The sequence below is a fragment of the Pleurodeles waltl genome, chromosome 6 (assembly GCF_031143425.1).
Source record: "Pleurodeles waltl isolate 20211129_DDA chromosome 6, aPleWal1.hap1.20221129, whole genome shotgun sequence".
Lineage (NCBI taxonomy): Eukaryota > Metazoa > Chordata > Amphibia > Caudata > Salamandridae > Pleurodeles > Pleurodeles waltl.
Window position 1 is genome coordinate 814,156,072 of NC_090445.1, and position 19,254 is coordinate 814,175,325.

Consider the following 19,254-nt stretch of genomic DNA (forward strand, 5'->3'; position numbering starts at 1 on the left):
TTCCCCCAAGTCTCCCGATAAAAATGATACCTCACTTGTGTGGGTGGGCCAGGTGCCTGCAACAGAATAAGGCCCAAAACCTGAAGGGATAGAAGGGATAGTTGGGGGAGCCACGCAAGCCACACCTCCCTGGACTCCTTGGGGTGCCTATTTTTAAAAAGTTTCTGGGTTTTGTAGGTTTCCCTACATGACAGCCGCACCCTGGACCAAAAACATAGGTGGGCCCTCCCCCCCCAAACACAGGCATTTTTGGAATATATCACTTTGATGTGTGCACATACGTCTGTGATGTGCCAAACACTAAAATTGTGAAAAGAAACACACTTAGGTTATGTGAAGAAGACCCCTCACCCACCAACCAAGTTGGTGGCATGCTTCATCATCAGGGTCCCACCCGAGGCACCTAGCGTGTCACAGGTGTGCTGCGACGCCTGATTACAGCGGAGCAGGTTTTGTCTTTTTTTACAACACATACTGGTTGGATTTGGCACGAGGGTGAGTGATGGTTCAGTGGATCAAATTTTATTAACAAGAGATTTCACAAAACTGAAATGCACTGCTAATAACTGAAAGGCAAAAAAGTGAACCAATGACTCACAGCTCGTGAGCTGTAAAGCCGCGACAAGGCACCAACCGCTTTACAGGCCATTCACACACCTTTCATACATGACACGCACAAGACCATTCACACCGCCAGCCACGGGCCCAGCACATTACAACACTCACATCGACAGACCGCGCCACTCAAGGGCCCATCACTTACATACGCCCACATGCCTGATACAAGAATCACACCAGCTGATGGGAGTGTGGACTGCCGTTCGGCTGGCACCGCCAGCCAAGCGCCACCCCACGCACACCGCCAGCCAAGCGCCACCCCACGCACACCGCCAGCCAAGCACCACCCCACGCACACCGCCAGCCAAGCGCCACCCCACGCACACCGCCAGCCAAGCGCCACCCCATGCACACTGCCAGCCAAGCGCCATCCCACGCACACCGCAATCACTTTTTTTTATTTATAAACAAAGAAACTACTAATTATAAAATAAGCACAAAACTACAAACACAAAAGCTCTAACTAAATACACAACAGATGCCAACCGTGAAACATATGAAAATATAAAACAGACAGCTTACGCTCAAGGTATTTCCCAGAATTTTTTTGGGGTATGGTAACTTCTATAACAGCCGGGAACACACAGCCCAGGCTTTGAAGGGCATTCGGGGCAGTACATCCGGCTCTCCCTCCGGATTAATCTCCGGGCACATACTCTACATTTCTTTGTGGGCATGTCTTTTTTGGGAGTGGGAGGAATGTGATCTGGAAAGTGCCGATCTTTCAATCTAGCCACATCCTCCACCACTTCTACTCTAGGAACTCTTGCCGGTTCCACCACAATAAGGCTTTCTATCACCGACTCCTGAAATTGAACAAATGTCATCCTTGACTCGGGAGAACAATCCTTGTATACAATAAAGGCATTAAAAGTTGCCAAATGAAATAAATGTAGGGCCAACTTTTTATACCACACATATGACTTACGAAGAGCAGTGTAAGGTTCTAACCTCTGATCTACTCTATCAACACCACCCATGTGCCTATTGTAGTCCAAAATGCACGCAGGTTTGCGCCCTTCCGCAACCTGACCCCAAACAGCCACAGGGGAAGTACTCTCATCATGGATGGTCGATAGCATGTACACATCCCTCCTGTCTGAAAATTTCAGAGCTAGCAGCTCATTATTCCGCAAGGCACTGCACTGTCCCCTCTCAAGTTTTTTACAGACAAGCTCCCTTGGATAGCCTTTCCGGTTAGAACGGATTGTGCCACAAGCAACAGTGTCCACCCTAAACAACTCCTTGAACAACTGCACTCCAGTGTAGAAATTATCTACGTACAAATGGTGACCTTTGTTAAACAGCCGTCTAGCAAGTTCCCACACAATTTTTTCACTAACTCCAAAAGTGGCCGGACAACCAGGAGGGTCAATACTGGAATCCCTACCAGTGTAGACCCGGAAATTATACACATATCCTGTACTGCTTTCTGACAGCAGATACAATTTAATCCCATACCGTGCCCTCTTACTAGGAATGTACTGCTTAAAAACTAAACGCCCCTTGAAAAGGACCAAAGACTCGTCCACACTTATCTCTTTGCCTGGGACATAGACCTCTGAAAACCGATCCACAAAATGATCAAGGACAGGCCTAATCTTAAAAAGGCGGTCACAATCAGGGTGATCTTGTGGCAAGGCTAAAGCATTGTCTACAAAATGCAGCATACGAAGAAGAAGCAAATACCGATTACGTGTCATAGTTGCAGGAAATATAGCAGTTGCCATCAAGGGACTAGTAGACCAGTAAGAAGCCAGTGACGGCTTCCTGATCAACCCCATCAAAAAAGACAAACCTAAAAACCTTTTCATCTCTTCCAGATATGTGGGAACCCAATGAGTAGCTCTAGACTGAGGCTTAAGTCTGGCAGCGTTGTCCCGCAAATATTGCTCTGCATACACATTTGTCTGCTCCACAATCTCTTCCAAAAATACATCGTCCATAAACAAGTGAAAGAAATGGACAGGCAGAAAGTTTTCCGTATTAACTCTACACCTTGGGAGACCAGTAAATGCAGGTAACTGTGGCTGCTCCATGTTTGGGGCAATCCAGGTGTCAGGTCTTCCAATGGGAAACCCTGCAGCCCCAGGCTGCTGCACTCTTGGCACATCAATGTCCTCCTCTAACACAGGCCCTTCATCTGCACTGAGAGTAGCTTCCTCATCAGAAGAATACTCTCGGACAGAAAACTCACTTCCAGAATCTCCTGCTTCCTCCTCTGCCTCAGATGCAGAGTCAGTGTCGTAATCATGGTCTGAAGACGACTCAAAGAGCATGCGAACAACCTGCTGAGCGGTCACTTTGCGGCTAGCCATGATCCTAACAACAAATGGATTGCCAACAACAACTAGCACTAAAATAAGTAATAAACAAAGTGTAGCTTTATCACACAGAGTTATGTACTACAAAAAACTATACCACACAGTTGCCTGAAATAGCTACTCACCAAGCAACTACTCTGCACAGACAGCAATCACCAATGATATCCAACTAAAAAGAAAAAAGAAAAAAGCAATTTAGACATATGACAACACAAACACCACTGTGCTCAAATCTAAGGACAATGTCAAACACACAATACTGCATTTAGTACACCACCTACAAACATGTCAACAATACTCCTTTGGAGTAAATTGCGTTCACTTACCTAAAACATGCAACTATGCAAACCACAGGACAACTACTGCCAAAACCGCAAAGATCCACAGCAAAGGAAGCAAAAGCGTTGAACTAGAAGAAAAAGAAGAAATAAATTGTTATAATCACAAATACAAATACTTTGCCAGTTGACAAACACCCCACCACCAAGAACTTAGAAGTTGTCCCTGGTACCTAAGTGGATCCTGCCCCCCTCGGGGTAGATGGGCGTAAAAGAATTGGCCAATCTGACCCCAAGGGGGGCAGAAATGGGCAACTCCTCTGTGCCCCCTTTCAGGGGGCGACCCTTCCCCAAGGGGGCACCCCCAGCACAACACAAAATAAAAAAATCCCTGCCGTATTGGTGGTCTCTGCCCTCCTTGGGGGCAGATGGCCCTACAAAATTACGGGCAGAGATGGGCAATACAAATTTTCCCCACCTATAGTGCCCCCAAACAAACACCAAACACAATCCCTGGCACCTAGTGTGCTTCCACCCCCCCCGGGCCAGATCGTCCAAAAAATGGCTGGTCTGCCATCGGGGGGGGGGCCGAAACAGAAAAAAAAAGCTCCCCAGGGGAGCGACCCTTGCCACAGGAGTTGCCCCCAAAATAAACAATAAAAACAAAATCCCTGGTGTCTAGTGGTTTTCGCCCCCCCCCGGGGGCAGATCAGCCGAAAAATCAGCGGATCTGCCCCCAGGGGGGGGGCGAAATACAAATAAAAATTGCCCCCGGGGGGGGCGACCCTTGCCCAAGGGGTCGCCCCCATAAACACACATAAACAAAGATATCCCTGGTGTCTAGTGGTTTTCGCCCCCCCCTGGGGGCAGATCCGCCGAAAAAACGGCAGATCTGCCCCCAGGGGGGGGGCAAAATACAAAAAAAAATTGCCCCCGGGGGGGGGGCGACCCTTGCCCAAGGGGTCGCCCCCAAAAACACACATAAACAAACATATCCCTGGTGTCTAGTGGTTTTCGCCCCCCCCTGGAGGCAGATCCGCCCAAAAAACAGCGGATCTGCCCCCAGGGGGGGGCGAAATACAAATAAAAATTGCCCCCGGGGGGGTGACCCTTGCCCAAGGGGTCGCCCCCAAAATCAAACATAAAAAAAGATATCCCTGGTGTCTAGTGGTTTTCGCCCCCCCCCCCTGGGGGCTGATCCGCCGAAAAATCGGCGGATCTGCCCCCAGGGGGGGGCGAAATACAAATAAAAATTGTCCCCGGGAGGGGGGGGGGCGACCCTTGCCCAAGGGGTCGCCCCCAAAAACACACAAAGAAAGATATCCCTGGTGTCTAGTGGTTTTCGCCCCCCCCTGGAGGCAGATCCGCCCAAAAAACGGCGGATCTGCCCCCAGGGGGGGGCGAAATACAAATAAAAATTGCCCCGGGGGGGGCGACCCTTGCCCAAGGGGTCGCCCCCAAAAACACACATAAACAAACATATCCCTGGTGTCTAGTGGTTTTCGCCCCCCCCCGGGGGCAGATCCGCCGAAAAAACGGCGGATCTGCCCCCAGGGGGGGCGAAATACAAATAAAAATTGCCCCCGGGGGGGCGACCCTTGCCCAAGGGGTCGCCCCCAAAAACACACAAAGAAAGATATCCCTGGTGTCTAGTGGTTTTCGCCCCCCCTGGAGGCAGATCCGCCAAAAAAACGGCGGATCTGCCCCCAGGGGGGGGCGAAATACAAATAAAAATTGCCCCCGGGGGGACGACCCTTGCCCAAGGGGTCACCCCCAAAAACACACATAAACAAACATATCCCTGGTGTCTAGTGGTTTTCGCCCCCCCCGGGGGCAGATCCGCCGAAAAAACGGCGGATCTGCCCCCAAGGGGGGCGAAATACAAATAAAAATTGCCCCCGGGGGGGCGACCCTTGCCCAAGGGGTCGCCCCCAAAAACAAACATAAAAAAAGATATCCCTGGTGTCTAGTGGTTTTCGCCCCCCCCTGGGGGCAGATCCGCCGAAAAATCGGCGGATCTGCCCCCAGGGGGGGCGAAATACAAATAAAACTTGTCCCCGGGAGGGGGGGGCGACCCTTGCCCAAGGGGTTGCCCCCAAAAACACACAAAGAAAGATATCCCTGGTGTCTAGTGGTTTTCGCCCCCCCCTGGGGGCAGATCCGCCGAAAAATCGCGGATCTGCCCCCAGGGGGGGGCGAAATACAAATAAAAATTGCCCCCAAGGGGTCGCCCCCAAATTTAGGCAAAAAGAAAATCCCTGGTGGCTAGTGGAGATTCCTGCTCCACGATCGCGGGCCCTGCCTGCGATCGTGGAGCAGGAATCTTGAGAAAACAGACACAGGGGGAAAGGAAAAACCCTTTCCTTTCCCACCGTGTCTGTTTTCTCAACCCCCCCGCCCCCCATAAACGGAGAGGACTCACCTTTGAGCTCCTGCTCCGAAGACGCGCTGGAAGCAAATAGCTTCCAGCGCGCCGGCAACACTAGATGACGTCAGCGCGCTGTGCACGCGCTGATGTCATCGGATTGCCGTGGGGGGGGCGGGGGTGGAAGGGGAAGGTCTTCCCCGTCCATCCCCGCCTGGGGGGGGGAAGGGGGGTGCACGGCCCCAAGTTCCCCTGTGCCTAGGACGAGATGATCTCGTCCAAGGCACAGGGGAACTGTAGCCTTGGACGAGATCATCTCGTCCAAGGCACAGAACCGGTTAATGAAGTAGTGAAGGCTGTGTCCACTTGCCAGAATGATGCTCCCTCCTTGAATACGCATAAAATCCCTATCTTGCTTTTTGTGGACGATTCACTCCTCATTTCCAAGACACCGATGGGGTTGCAAATCCTTGTTGACAAATCCTTGTTGATCGGTTCAATCTATTTTGTAGCGACCACGGGTTGGAGGTTAATATTAATAAAACAAAACTGATGGAGTTATCCAAAGGGCCTAGTAAAAGATGTTCCATACACATTAATGGAGTTCCCTTGAAGGAAGTTAGCTCTATAGACTATCTGGGAGTCAGGCTAACTAGCAAACTATCATGGGAAGAGCAGATTACAAAAAGTGCAGGGTTGTTACAACATAGAGCCTCATCCATACTGCGCTTTTATCAAAGTTCCTTTGCAAAAGCTGTCTCCCCAGCAATAAAGATCTATATAGCTAAGGCACAAGGTGCAGCCCTGTATGGAGCAGAAGTATGGGGTTTCTCTAACTGTAATAAGATCTCAGTGGGGGAAAACAACTTTGCGAGGGCTTTGATAGCGTGTCCACGCTCTACACCCCTGCTTCCACTATTCTTGGATCTGGGGTTAAGTCGAGTAGCAGATCTAGTTATTTTAAGACCCCTCCTTTATTGGATCAGGTTATGGATTACCCCTGAACTAGATATATACAAGACCTCATTACTTTACCTATTAAAATGTCAAAATGCTAATACCCTCCCCTGGATTCGTCATGTATCCCATTGGTTTCGTTTGCTGGGTTTGGCCGATTATTGGGAAAATCCCCACAAACTAGAGAGACGGCACATAAATGTTTTAAAGCTAACTTACTGGTCTTATGTTAGGGATAACAACATAACCTGCAAATCTCAAGGTCGTCTAACTAATTCTTTTATTGATCTTAAATGGTCTCCAAAGTTTGAATCTTATTTGGACATCATACTGGATCTGCAGGGCAAAAGCCTTTATGCAAGTTTTCGTTTCGGCTCTTTGCCCTTGATGTCATTGATTCGTAGGTTGGGGTGATCAGTCTTCCCGATATATGCCCTGCCTGAGGCAGTTCCTTTGAAACCATCGAACATTTTATGTTCTTCTGTCCAGCCTATGCAATTCCGCGAACAAAATGGATTCTTAATACTTGTAGGGCTATGGGTTTTAAGAACTGTTCCTTGGCTCTAAGGGTGTTAAAAAGTCACAATTCAGTCGATGTAATTCTCCCAGTGAGCAAGTATTTAGTGACAGCCTGGCGCATACGCTGTCATCTTCAAAAAGCAACCTAAGGTTATTATCAGTGTTTTAGAGTTTCTCGTTCAATTTGAGTTTTTATTGTCTTAATGTTTTTAAACTAACTTATAGATGTGTAAATGCTGTATTTAAACAAAGAATGTTATTTATTCATGTATTTTTTATTCATGTACTTTTATTAGTTTTGTTTTATGTTGCTTTTATGGTCAACTGATCGAATAAAGCTGATGGTGGTGTCTCTCTCTGGCCTTCTGTCACAATTGTTGTCGTAAGGGTTTGTGGGTGTTGTGGGTGTGTGTTTTATATTGTATTGGATGTGTTGGAGTGGTGTGTGTATGTGTATCAGGTGTGTGTATTTGGAATTGTCCAATGTGGATGTGTTTTGTAAGAGTGTGTGTATTTTGAGCGCGGCGGTGTGTATCGCAAATGGAATACCACGGTTGAAAGACCGCTGTGTGGATTCGTGGGTTGTGATAGTGTGGGCGTATTCCTGTTGACGTGACGGTGGAGGTTTTGTTATCGTCAGTTTATCACTGACCTTTGGTGTGGCGGATTTGTGTGGGTGTCTGGATTTCGGCAGATTCCGGGCTGTGGGTCATAATGACCGTGGCGGAATTCCGCGGAGGTGTGTTGCCGGTCTGCTGCACGGTGGTAAGCGGCTTTGACCGCCAATGTTGTAATGACCCCCATAGTAATGTTTTTTTCATGTCCTAACAGTGAAACATTGCTAAATTCGTTTTTCACTGTTGCAAGGCCTGTCCTTCTCATAGGTTAAAAAGGGACTACCTTCAAATCTGATTAAAGTGTAGATTTCCTTTGGGAGAGGATGGACATGTGGAGTTTGTGGTCTCCGAGCTCACAATTTAAAAATACATCTTTTAGTAAAGTTGATTTTAGATTGTGTGTTTGAAAATGCCACTTTTAGAAAGTGAGCATTCTCTTGCTTATCCCATTTCTGTGACTCTCCCTATTTATGGATTCCCTGTCTGGGTCAGTTTGACAGTTGGGCTTGTTGCACCTCTCACTAGACAGTCACACAAAGGGAGCTGGGGTGTAGTCTGCATTTCCTGATGCGCCATCTGTGCTAGTGGGGAGGAGTGGTCACTCAGACCTGAAAGGGCTGTGCTTGCCCTCACAAAATGCAGTCTCCAACCACCTGGTGAGTGTCTGGGGCCAGGCTTGGGCAAGGCAGGATTTCACATTCAAGAGAGACTTTGCTTTGAAGTAGACCTACTTCAAATGGGGAAAATGGGTATAAGAAGGGCACCCAAAACCACAGACTTTAGAACACTTCTGGAAACCAAGAGGAACTTCTGCCTGGAGAAGAGCTGAAGAGCTGAGGAAGAAGAGCTGCCCTGCCTGTGCTTTGTGGAACTATCCTGCAGTTGCTGCTTCTGCCAGAGTAAGAGGGCAAAGACTGGACTTTGTGTGCCTTCCATCTTGTGAAGATCTTCAAGGCCTTGATTTAGAGCTTGCCTCCTTTTGTTTGAAGTCTCAGGGACATCAAAGACTTCTCTCTGCCAGCACCTGGAGTCTCTGGAGAGACTCCTACTCTTTCCTGTGGTGCCCATCCAGTTCCTGGGACCCTGAATGGAGAATCTGGCAGCCTAAGAGGAAGAAATCCACGCACAGAAGGCTGTGCAGGGAAAAGATCGATGCAACTCCGATCTGTGGCTGGGAAATCAACACGCCGCTGGCTTCGCAGCTGAAAATCGACGTTCGCCTATAACGCGACCGCTGAATTGACACATGGAGCTGTAAAAATGACGCGGCGTATCACTGACGGAGGCTGGGAGATCGCAACCTGCGCTGCATGGTTTTCGGATCGTCGTGCGGCTGGAGTTTCGACGCAAAGACCGCTGGGCCTGTAAAAACAACACAAGTCCTGCCTGGACCCTAGAGTGCTGACCGGATCGCCACATTGCTTTCATGCGGAGAGAAGAAACAACGTGCCCTGACCCGACAAAAGGAGGAGAAACTACACAAGGTCTCGCTTCGGAGTGAAATCGACGTATCACAAGCCCTTTTTGACACACACTCGCCCGTGCGGGTTTATTTTTGACGCACCCAAGGTACATTTTCATGCTAACAGTGCTAGCGTGTGTTTAAAACTACATGAAGACTCTTTTTGCTTTTTAACTGATAACTTGACTTGTGTATTGTGGATTTTTATCATTTTGGTCTTGTTTTGTTTAGATAAATATTTTCTATTTTTCTAAACCTGTGTTGTGTCATTTTGTAGTGTTTTCATTAAGTTAATGTGTGTGTTGGTACAAATATTTTACACCTTGCACTCTGAAGTTAAGCTTACTGCTCGTGCCAAGCTACCAAGGGGGTAAGCAGGGGTTAGCTGAGGTTGATTCTCTTTTACCCTGACTAGAGTGAGGGTCCTTGCTTTGACAGGGGGTAACCTGACTGCCAACCAAAGACCCCATTTATAACATCTCTCAATAGATGGTGCACTTTATATCTATTAGTAGTACTGTAGCACTTTTAAAAATTGAGTTATTTTTTGCATCTTTCTTTATAATAATTGAGCAAGTATAGGCAAAACAATCAATTAAGTAATTGTACTGAATGCAGTGCATATTATTGCTTATTTACAGTGACATAGTGTGCAGTTCTGTTTTTTTCTGAAATCTATTTGATTGTTTTTTCCTCACTGTTCAAAAATGACTCTTTACATGGTACATCATTTATGGTAAATACGTATAGAACCTGAGAACAGTAAAAAGGGAAAACAAAATGTTTCAATTTAATTTAATATAAATGTAAATGAGGACCTTAAATTCACAAACCACCTACTCACACACCTAGGCACACACCAGTAGTCACTGGCAGACCCAATCAAACACTAACATAGCTACCAAGTCCCCCAGGCACACATCAATGTAGACACTGACACACCCATGTACACACCAGTACTGACACACCCAAACACACACTGATACAACTAATGATACATCCAGACACACACAGATGTATTAATTGACACACCCAGTCACACACTGATACAGACACACACTGGTGCAGACAAAGACACACCCAACCGGACACTAATGCATCCAATAACACTGGCAGACAGAGGCACATGCCAATGCAGACACTGAGGCTCCCAAAAACAGAAATGCTACTACTAACACACCCAGACACACACTGATGCAGACATTAACACAGCCAGCAAAACACTAATACAGACACAGACACAACTATTCAAACACTAATACAGCTCCTAACCCATCCAGGCACACACTGATGCAGACACTGATGCACCTATGTACACATTGAAACAGACAGTGACACACTCAGGCAGCCATTGTTACAACTACTTGATACACCCAGACACAGACTGATACAGACACTGACACACCTAGGCACACACTCATACACCTATCACATGATCATGCAGACACCGATACAAAAACGGACATACCTATTGTTAGAAATGGGGTTTTTGGTTGGCAGTTAGGTTGCCCTCTGTCCAAGCAAGAACCCTCACTCTAGTCAGGGTAAGTCACACACAATCCAAAATCAGCCTGTGCTCACCCTCCGGTAGCTTGGCACGAGCAGCCAGGCTTAACTTAGAAGGCAATGTGTAAAGCATTTGTGCAATAAATCATACAACACCATAGCATAACACCACAAAAATACACCACACAGTATTTAGAAAAATATATAATATTTATCTGGGTATCTTCAGGTCAAAACGATCAAAGTTGCAATATGAATTTGTAAAGATATCACTGAAAAGTGATATAAATTGTCTTAAGTCTTTAGAAAGTAAACAGAGTCTCTTTCAAACACAAAGTACCTGGTTTCTGGTGGAAAATCTCCTCAGAGGGCCACAAAGGAAGAGGTGCGTGGAAAAAGGGTGTGTGCGTCGATTTCTCCCCAGCGCACACGGACTTGCGTCGTTATTTTCCACGCGGGGAAGTCGGGCGTCGTTTTCTGGCGCGCGGACAGTCTCTTTCTGTGGGTCGCGGGGATTACCAGATGTCCCGGGTCTGTGCGTGGATTTTCCTGCTTGTTTTCCGGCTGCGCGTCGTTCTGCGGGGCTGCGCGTCAAAGTTTCGATCTCACGGCAGGCGTCGCGTCGATTTCTCCTGCGGAGTCGGGCGGCGTTGTCCTTGCGAGGCCGTGCGTCAAAGTTTTGATCTCGCGGCAGGCGTCGCATCGATTTCTCCTGCGGAGTCGGGCGGCGTTGTCCTTGCGAGGCCGTGCGTCAAAGTTTTGATCTCACGGCAGGCGTCGCGTCGATTTCTCCTGCGGAGTCAGGCGGAGTTGTCCTTGCGAGGCCGTGCGTCAAAGTTTTGATCTCACGGCAGGCGTCGCGTCGATTTCTCCCGGGAAGTCGGGCGGCGTTGTCCTTGCGAGGCCGTGCGTCAAAGTTTCGGTCGTCCCGAAGGCGTCGCGTTGATCAGCGTCGGTGTGCGGCGTTTTTCTTGCCACGGAACAAGCTGTGCGTCCAAAAGTTCGGCGCACGGAGCGTCCAAGAGGAAGAGTGAAGTCTTTTTGGTCCTGAGACTTCAGGGAACAGGAGGCAAGCTCTATCCAAGCCCTTGGAGAGCACTTTTACAGCCAGGCAAGAGTTCAGCAAGGCAGCAGGCCAACAGCAAGGCAGCAGTCCTTTGTAGAAAAGCAGACAGGTGAGTCCTTTGAGCAGCCAGGCAGTTCTTCTTGGCAGGATGTAGTTTCTGGTTCAGGTTTCTTCTCCAGCAAGTGTCTGATGAGGTAGGGCAGAGGCCCTGTTTTATACTAAGTTGTGCCTTTGAAGTGGGGGTGACTTCAAAGAGTCTCTAAGAAATACACCAAGTTCCCTTTCAGCTCAATCCTGTCTGCCAGAGTCCCAGTAGGGGGTGTGGCAGTCCTTTGTGTGAGGGCAGGCCCTCCACCCTCCCAGCCCAGGAAGACCCATTCAAAATGCAGATGTATGCAAGTGAGGCTGAGTACCCTGTGTTTGGGGTGTGTCTGAGTGAATGCACAAGGAGCTGTCAACTAAACCTAGCCAGACGTGGATTGAAGGGCACAACAAGATTTTAGTGCAAAGAAATGCTCACTTTCTAAAAGTGGCATTTCTAGAATAGTAATATTAAATCCGACTTCACCAGTCAGCAGGATTTTGTATTACCATTCTGGCCATACTAAATATGACCTTCCTGCTCCTTTCAGATCAGCAGCTGCCACTTCAACAGTGTATGAGGGCAGCCCCAATGTTAGCCTATGAAAGGAGCAGGCCTCACAGTAGTGTAAAAACGAATTTAGGAGTTTCACACTACCAGGACATATAACTACACAGGTACATGTCCTGCCTTTTACCTACACCGCACCCTGCTCTAGGGGTTACCTAGGGCACACATTAGGGATGACTTATATGTAGTAAAAGGGGAGTTCTAGGCTTGGCGAGTACTTTTAAATGCCAAGTCGAAGTGGCAGTGAAACTTCACACACAGGCCTTGCAATGGCAGGCCTGAGACCGGGTTAAGGGGCTACTGAGGTGGGTGGCACAACCAGTGCTGCAGGCCCACTAGTAGCATTTAATCTACCTGCCCTAGGCACATGTAGTGCACTCTACCAGGGACTTACAAGTAAATTAAATAGTCAATCATGGATAAACCAATCAGTAGTACAATTTACCCAGAGAGCATATGCACTTTAGCACTGGTTAGCAGTGGTAAAGTGCCCAGAGGTCAAAAGCCAACAACAACAGGTCAGAAAAAATAGGAGGAAGGAGGCAAAAAGTTTGGGGATGTCCCTGTCAAAAAGCCAGGTCCAACATGACCCCCTACCAGCCTAATGCCAGGGGAGAACAATCACTATCCTGATGTACTTCCCTGTTTGAGGCGACAGAACAAGGACCCAGGCCCACAACAGCAGGGGCATGCTCCAGTTCTTCGCCTTCCTGACTCCAATTGGATCACTCTGTCCATACTCTCAGGGCCCACTAAGCCAACCCAAGGGGAACCTTTCTCCTTACCTGCGGATCCCATCTGTGCAGCACCTAATCTTACTTTGCTCACAGATGTATCCCAGGAGCAGGATAGTACCACCATGACCAACACAGTGGTGTTGCCCACTCTACCCCTGGGGTGTGACACTTGTCCCCTCCCCAGGGATAACTCTGTCCACCCGGACAGCAAGCCACAGTGATTACTGACAGCTGCCAGGGATGAGAGCCAGGCCCCAGGCCTCTCAAAGCTCTCCAACCACTGTGGCTGTGGAGAGTGGGGGGCGGTAGCCCCAGGTGCTGGGCACCCTTTAACCACTCTTAACAGCCTGAACCTGGTCCTCCCCTCTGGGGCTTTGTACCCTCCCTCCTGGAGCGGTACCCCCAGAGTCCAACATGGTCAGGGTGCTTACAGAAGTCACCCTGTACCATTCCTCCACCAGTGCAGGGCTGTTAACCTGCAACTGGCCCTCCAACCTGGGGCCTGTACCTTCAGGTTGGACTAGGGCCCGGGGTGAGGCTTCCCTCCCCCTGCCCTCCCTTCTGGGGTCCAGCACCCTCCAACTAGGAGTGGCCTCCTCAGAAGACAACATGGTAGGGGCACTGTTATCAGTAGCCCCTCCCTCCAGGTCCGGGGGGACACCCTGAACCTGGTCTTCCAGCCCAGGGTCTGTACCCTCAGACTGGATCACTGCCTGGCAAACCAGGACTTCCTGGGAGGCACACCTACCCCCCACCAGGTCAGAGTTTAACCTCTGCACCTGACCATTCAACTCAGAGTCACCACTTTTGAAGTTGAACAATTGCCTGGCACGCCAGGACTTCCTGGAGGGCACACTGACCCTCCACCAGGTCAGAGTTTAACCTCTGCACCTGACCATTCAACTCAGAGTCACCACCCTGAAGTTGAACAATTGCCTGGCACGCCAGGACTTCCTGGAGGGCACACTGACCCTCCACCAGGTCAGAGTTTAACCTCTGAACTTGGCCATTCAACTCAGAGTCATCACCCTGAAGTTGAACAATTGCCTGGCACACCAGGACTTCCTGGAGGGCACACTGACCCTCCACCAGGTCAGAGTTTAACCTCTGAACTGGGCCATTCAACTCAGAGTCACCACCCTGAAGTTGAACAATTGCCTGGCGCACCAGGACTTTCTGGGAGGCACACCTACCTCCCACCAGGTCAGAGTTTAACCTCTGAGCCTGGTTCCCCAACCCAGGGTCACCACCCTGAGGTTGGGCAATTGCCTGGCACGCCAGGACTTTCTGGGGGGCACACCTACCCCCCACCAGGTCAGAGTTTAACCTCTGAACCTGGATATCCAACCCAGAGTCAACACCCTGAGGTTGGACAATTGCCTGGCACAGCAGGGCTTCTTGGGAGGCACACCTACCTCCCACCAGGTCAGAATTTAACCTCTGAACCTGGGTATCCAACCCAGAGTCACCACCCTGAGGTTAAACAATTGCTTGGCACGCCAGGACTTTCTGGGGGGCACACCTACCCCCCACCAGGTCAGAGTTTAACCTCTGAACCCGGTTATACAACCCAGAGTCAGCACTCTGAGGTTGAACAATTGCCTGGCATGCCAGGACTTTCTGGGGGGCACACCTACCCCCCACCAGGTCAGAGTTTAACCTCTGAACCCGGTTATCCAACCCAGAGTCAGCACTCTGAGGTTGGACCACTGCCTGGTACACCAGGACTTTCTGGGGGGCACGCCTACCCCCCAACAGGTCAGAGCTTTTCCCCTGAACCTGGTTAGCCAACCCAGAGTCACCACCCTGAGGTTGAACCATTGCCTGGCAGGCCAGGACTTCCAGGGAGGCACACCTACCTCCCACCAGGTCAGAGTTTAACCTCTGAGCCTGGTTCCCCAACCCAGGGTCACCACCCTGAGGTTGGGCAATTGCCTGGCACGCCAGGACTTTCTGGGGGGCACACCTACCCCCCACCAGGTCAGAGTTTAACCTCTGAACCTGGTCATCCAATCCAGAGTCAACACCCTGAGGTTGGACAATTGCCTGGCACAGCAGGACTTCTTGGGAGGCACATCTACCTCCCACCAGGTCAGAGTTTAACCTCTGAACCTGGGTATCCAACCCAGAGTCACCACCCTGAGGTTGAATCTTTGCCTGGCATGCCAGGACTTCCTGGGGGGCACTCTCACCCCCCACAAGGGACACACCGTCCCCAAGGGCCACACAAGAGTCTGGTTGACGCAGGTCTCCCGACCTCTGCCCATCCGGCAGAGTCTGGGTTTCCCCCAAACCAGAAACGGTTTCACCTGGGTCATTCCTGGGGGGCTCTGCTCTCAGAGCTGTCCCCTGACTCTCAAGGTCCTCCACTGGGGTCTGCAACCCCCTCTCAACCCTATGTCTGGACTTCTGCACCCCCTCACTAGGAGGGGTACTGCCAGACACCAGAACTGTTGGGATGCTGGCTACAGTCACCCCCCCAAGTTCTTCTGACACTGCGGGGCTTCCCTCAAAAGGTGGCCCTACGGTACAGGCTAGGCTTCCCTCCTGGTGTTCCCTCATGGAACCCTCTAGGACCTGGGACCTACCTGGGACACTACAATCCTCTCCCACCACACTCGGTTGGGAACCACCTAGACCACTCCCTTCAGGAGCACCCCCAAATGCCTCTTCAGACTCTCTGGTACTCACCCAGAAGTCTGCCTCCATTGTAAGTTCCCTGGGGTCAGAGAACTCACACTCCACCTGGTGTTGGCGTAGCTCTGGAAAATAAGGACCAGACATATGCTCTCCAGCAATTACATCACTCTGCCCTTCACATGTATTAACCACAGTACCCTTCACCCAACCACCCAGTAACTCAACCTTGGAAAAGCACTCTACTTCACCCTCCTGAGACTGGTGAGACAGTATCTGTCTGTCCCTGACACTCAACCCAAACTCTTCTGGGATGTCTCTACACTCTATATCCAGGACGTCCACCAGGGGGGAACCCTTTTCTCTGTCACTCTCTGCTAGAGTCAGTAAAGTGTCCCTCCCCCCAGTAGGAATATGACTCCCTGTGCCAGTTCCCCAATCCTTCTCAGGGACCCTGTGCATAACGGGAACTACCTCATACCCTTGAAATGCCTGGGGTGTGTCAACTCCCTTCTTCAAGTTGGGCACCACATCTCTGGGCTTGTGCCCTTCTTCAGCAGTACTAGATGCAAGATTTTTGCTGCCACCATCTGAACTGGACTCAGCCCTTCCGGCCTCCAGTTTCAGCTCTTTACAGCTCAGCTCTTGAGCTGCAATCTTTTCTTCTTCCAGGGCTAAGAGTCTTTTTGCCTCAACCTCTGCAAGATACTCCTCTAATTGTTGCTCCTGTCGCCTTTGACTTCGGAGCCATTCATCTATTTCTGGGTCACTGTCCAACTCTGAGTAGTCTTCCTCCTCATCTGAGTAGTCTTCCTCCTCATGTGCGTAGTCCTCCTCCTCATCTGAGGGGTACTTAGTCATTTGGTTTCTTGCTGCCTCTCTCTCTGCCCATCTTTCCTCCCCCCAGACTATGTAGTGATGGAGCATCTCCGCTTTAGTAGATCTCCTTGCTACAGGAAGGCCCCATTGTCTGCAAAGCTTCCTTAGGTCAGCCTTAGTGAGGTGGTCAGTACAAACAAAGAATGAGTAGGTACACAATCCCATTTTGATAAGATCTTATCAGCAAAAACCAAAATCCAAAGTCCAAAATATCAATAGTATATCCAGGAGGACATCAGAGAACCAAGAGCCAAAAAAAAGATGAAAAATCAAGTTGACCTTCAACTGTGGGTAGGTAGTGAAATACTTAGCTACTGTATGTCACTGCACAAACACAAGTCCTATCCTCACCGCTGATCACCAATGTTAGAAATGGGGTTTTTGGTTGGCAGTTAGGTTGCCCTCTGTCCAAGCAAGAACCCTCACTCTAGTCAGGGTAAGTCACACACAATCCAAAATCAGCCTGTGCTCACCCTCCGGTAGCTTGGCACGAGCAGTCAGGCTTAACTTAGAAGGCAATGTGTAAAGCATTTGTGCAATAAATCATACAACACCATAGCACAACACCACAAAAATACACCACACAGTATTTAGAAAAATATATAATATTTATCTGGGTATCTTCAGGTCAAAACGATCAAAGTTGCAATATGAATTTGTAAAGATATCACTGAAAAGTGATATAAAGTGTCTTAAGTCTTTAGAAAGTAAACAGAGTCTCTTTCAAACACAAAGTACCTGGTTTCTGGTGGAAAATCTCCTCAGAGGGCCACAAAGGAAGAGGTGCGTGGAAAAAGGGTGTGTGCGTCGATTTCTCCCCAGCACACACGGACTTGCGTCGTTATTTTCCACGCGGGGAAGTCGGGCGTCGTTTTCTGGCGCGCGGACAGTCTCTTTCTGTGGGTCGCGGGGATTACCAGATGTCCCGGGTCTGTGCGTGGATTTTCCTGCTTGTTTTCCGGCTGCGCGTCGTTCTGCGGGGCTGCGCGTCGAAGTTTCGATCTCACGGCAGGCGTCGCGTCGATTTCTCCTGTGGAGTCGGGCGGCGTTGTCCTTGCGAGGCCGTGCGTCAAAGTTTTGATCTCACGGCAGGCGTCGCGTCGATTTCTCCTGCGGAGTCGGGCGGCGTTGTCCTTGCGAGGCCGTGCGTCAAAGTTTTGATCTCACGGCAGGCGTTGCGTCGATTTCTCCTGCGGAGTCGGGCGGCATTGTCTTGCGAGGCCGTGCGTCAAAGTTTTGATCTCACGGCAGGCGTCTCGTCGATTTCTCCCGGGAAGTCGGGCGGCGTTGTCCTTGCGAGGCCGTGCGTCAAAGTTTCGGTCGTCCCGAAGGCGTCGCGTTGATCAGCGTCGGTGTGCGGCGTTTTTCTTGCCACGGAACAAGCTGTGCGTCGAAAAGTTCGGCGCACGGAGCGTCCAAGAGGAAGAGTGAAGTCTTTTTGGTCCTGAGACTTCAGGGAACAGGAGGCAAGCTCTATCCAAGCCCTTGTAGAGCACTTTTACAGCCAGGCAAAAGTTCAGCAAGGCAGCAGGCCAACAGCAAGGCAGCAGTCCTTTGTAGAAAAGCAGACAGGTGAGTCCTTTGAGCACCCAGGCAGTTCTTCTTGGCAGGATGTAGTTTCTGGTTCAGGTTTCTTCTCCAGCAAGTGTCTGATGAGGTAGGGCAGAGGCCCTGTTTTATACTAAGTTGTGCCTTTGAAGTGGGGGTGACTTCAAAGAGTCTCTAAGAAATGCACCAAGTTCCCTTTCAGCTCAATCCTGTCTGCCAGAGTCCCAGTAGGGGGTGTGGCAGTCCTTTGTGTGAGGGCAGGCCCTCCACCCTCCCAGCCCAGGAAGACCCATTCAAAATGCAGATGTATGCAAGTGAGGCTGAGTACCCTGTGTTTGGGGTGTGTCTGAGTGAATGCACAAGGAGCTGTCAACTAAACCTAGCCAGACGTGGATTGAAGGGCACAACAAGATTTTAGTGCAAAGAAATGCTCACTTTCTAAAAGTGGCATTTCTAGAATAGTAATATTAAATCCGACTTCACCAGTCAGCAGGATTTTGTATTACCATTCTGGCCATACTAAATATGACCTTCCTTCTCCTTTCAGATCAGCAGCTGCCACTTCAACAGTGTATGAGGGCAGCCCCAATGTTAGCCTATGAAAGGAGCAGGCCTCACAGTAGTGTAAAAACGAATTTAGGAGTTTCACACTACCAGGACATATAACTACACAGGTACATGTCCTGCCTTTTACCTACACCGCACCCTGCTCTAGGGGTTACCTAGGGCACACATTAGGGATGACTTATATGTAGTAAAAGGGGAGTTCTAGGCTTGGCAAGTACTTTTAAATGCCAAGTCGAAGTGGCAGTGAAACTGCACACACAGGCCTTGCAATGGCAGGCCTGAGACCGGGTTAATTGGCTACTGAGGTGGGTGGCACAACCAGTGCTGCAGGCCCACTAGTAGCATTTAATCTACCTGCCCTAGGCACATGTAGTGCACTCTACCAGGGACTTACAAGTAAATTAAATAGTCAATCATGGATAAACCAATCAGTAGTACAATTTACCCAGAGAGCATATGCACTTTAGCACTGGTTAGCAGTGGTAAAGTGCCCAGAGGTCAAAAGCCAACAACAACAGGTCA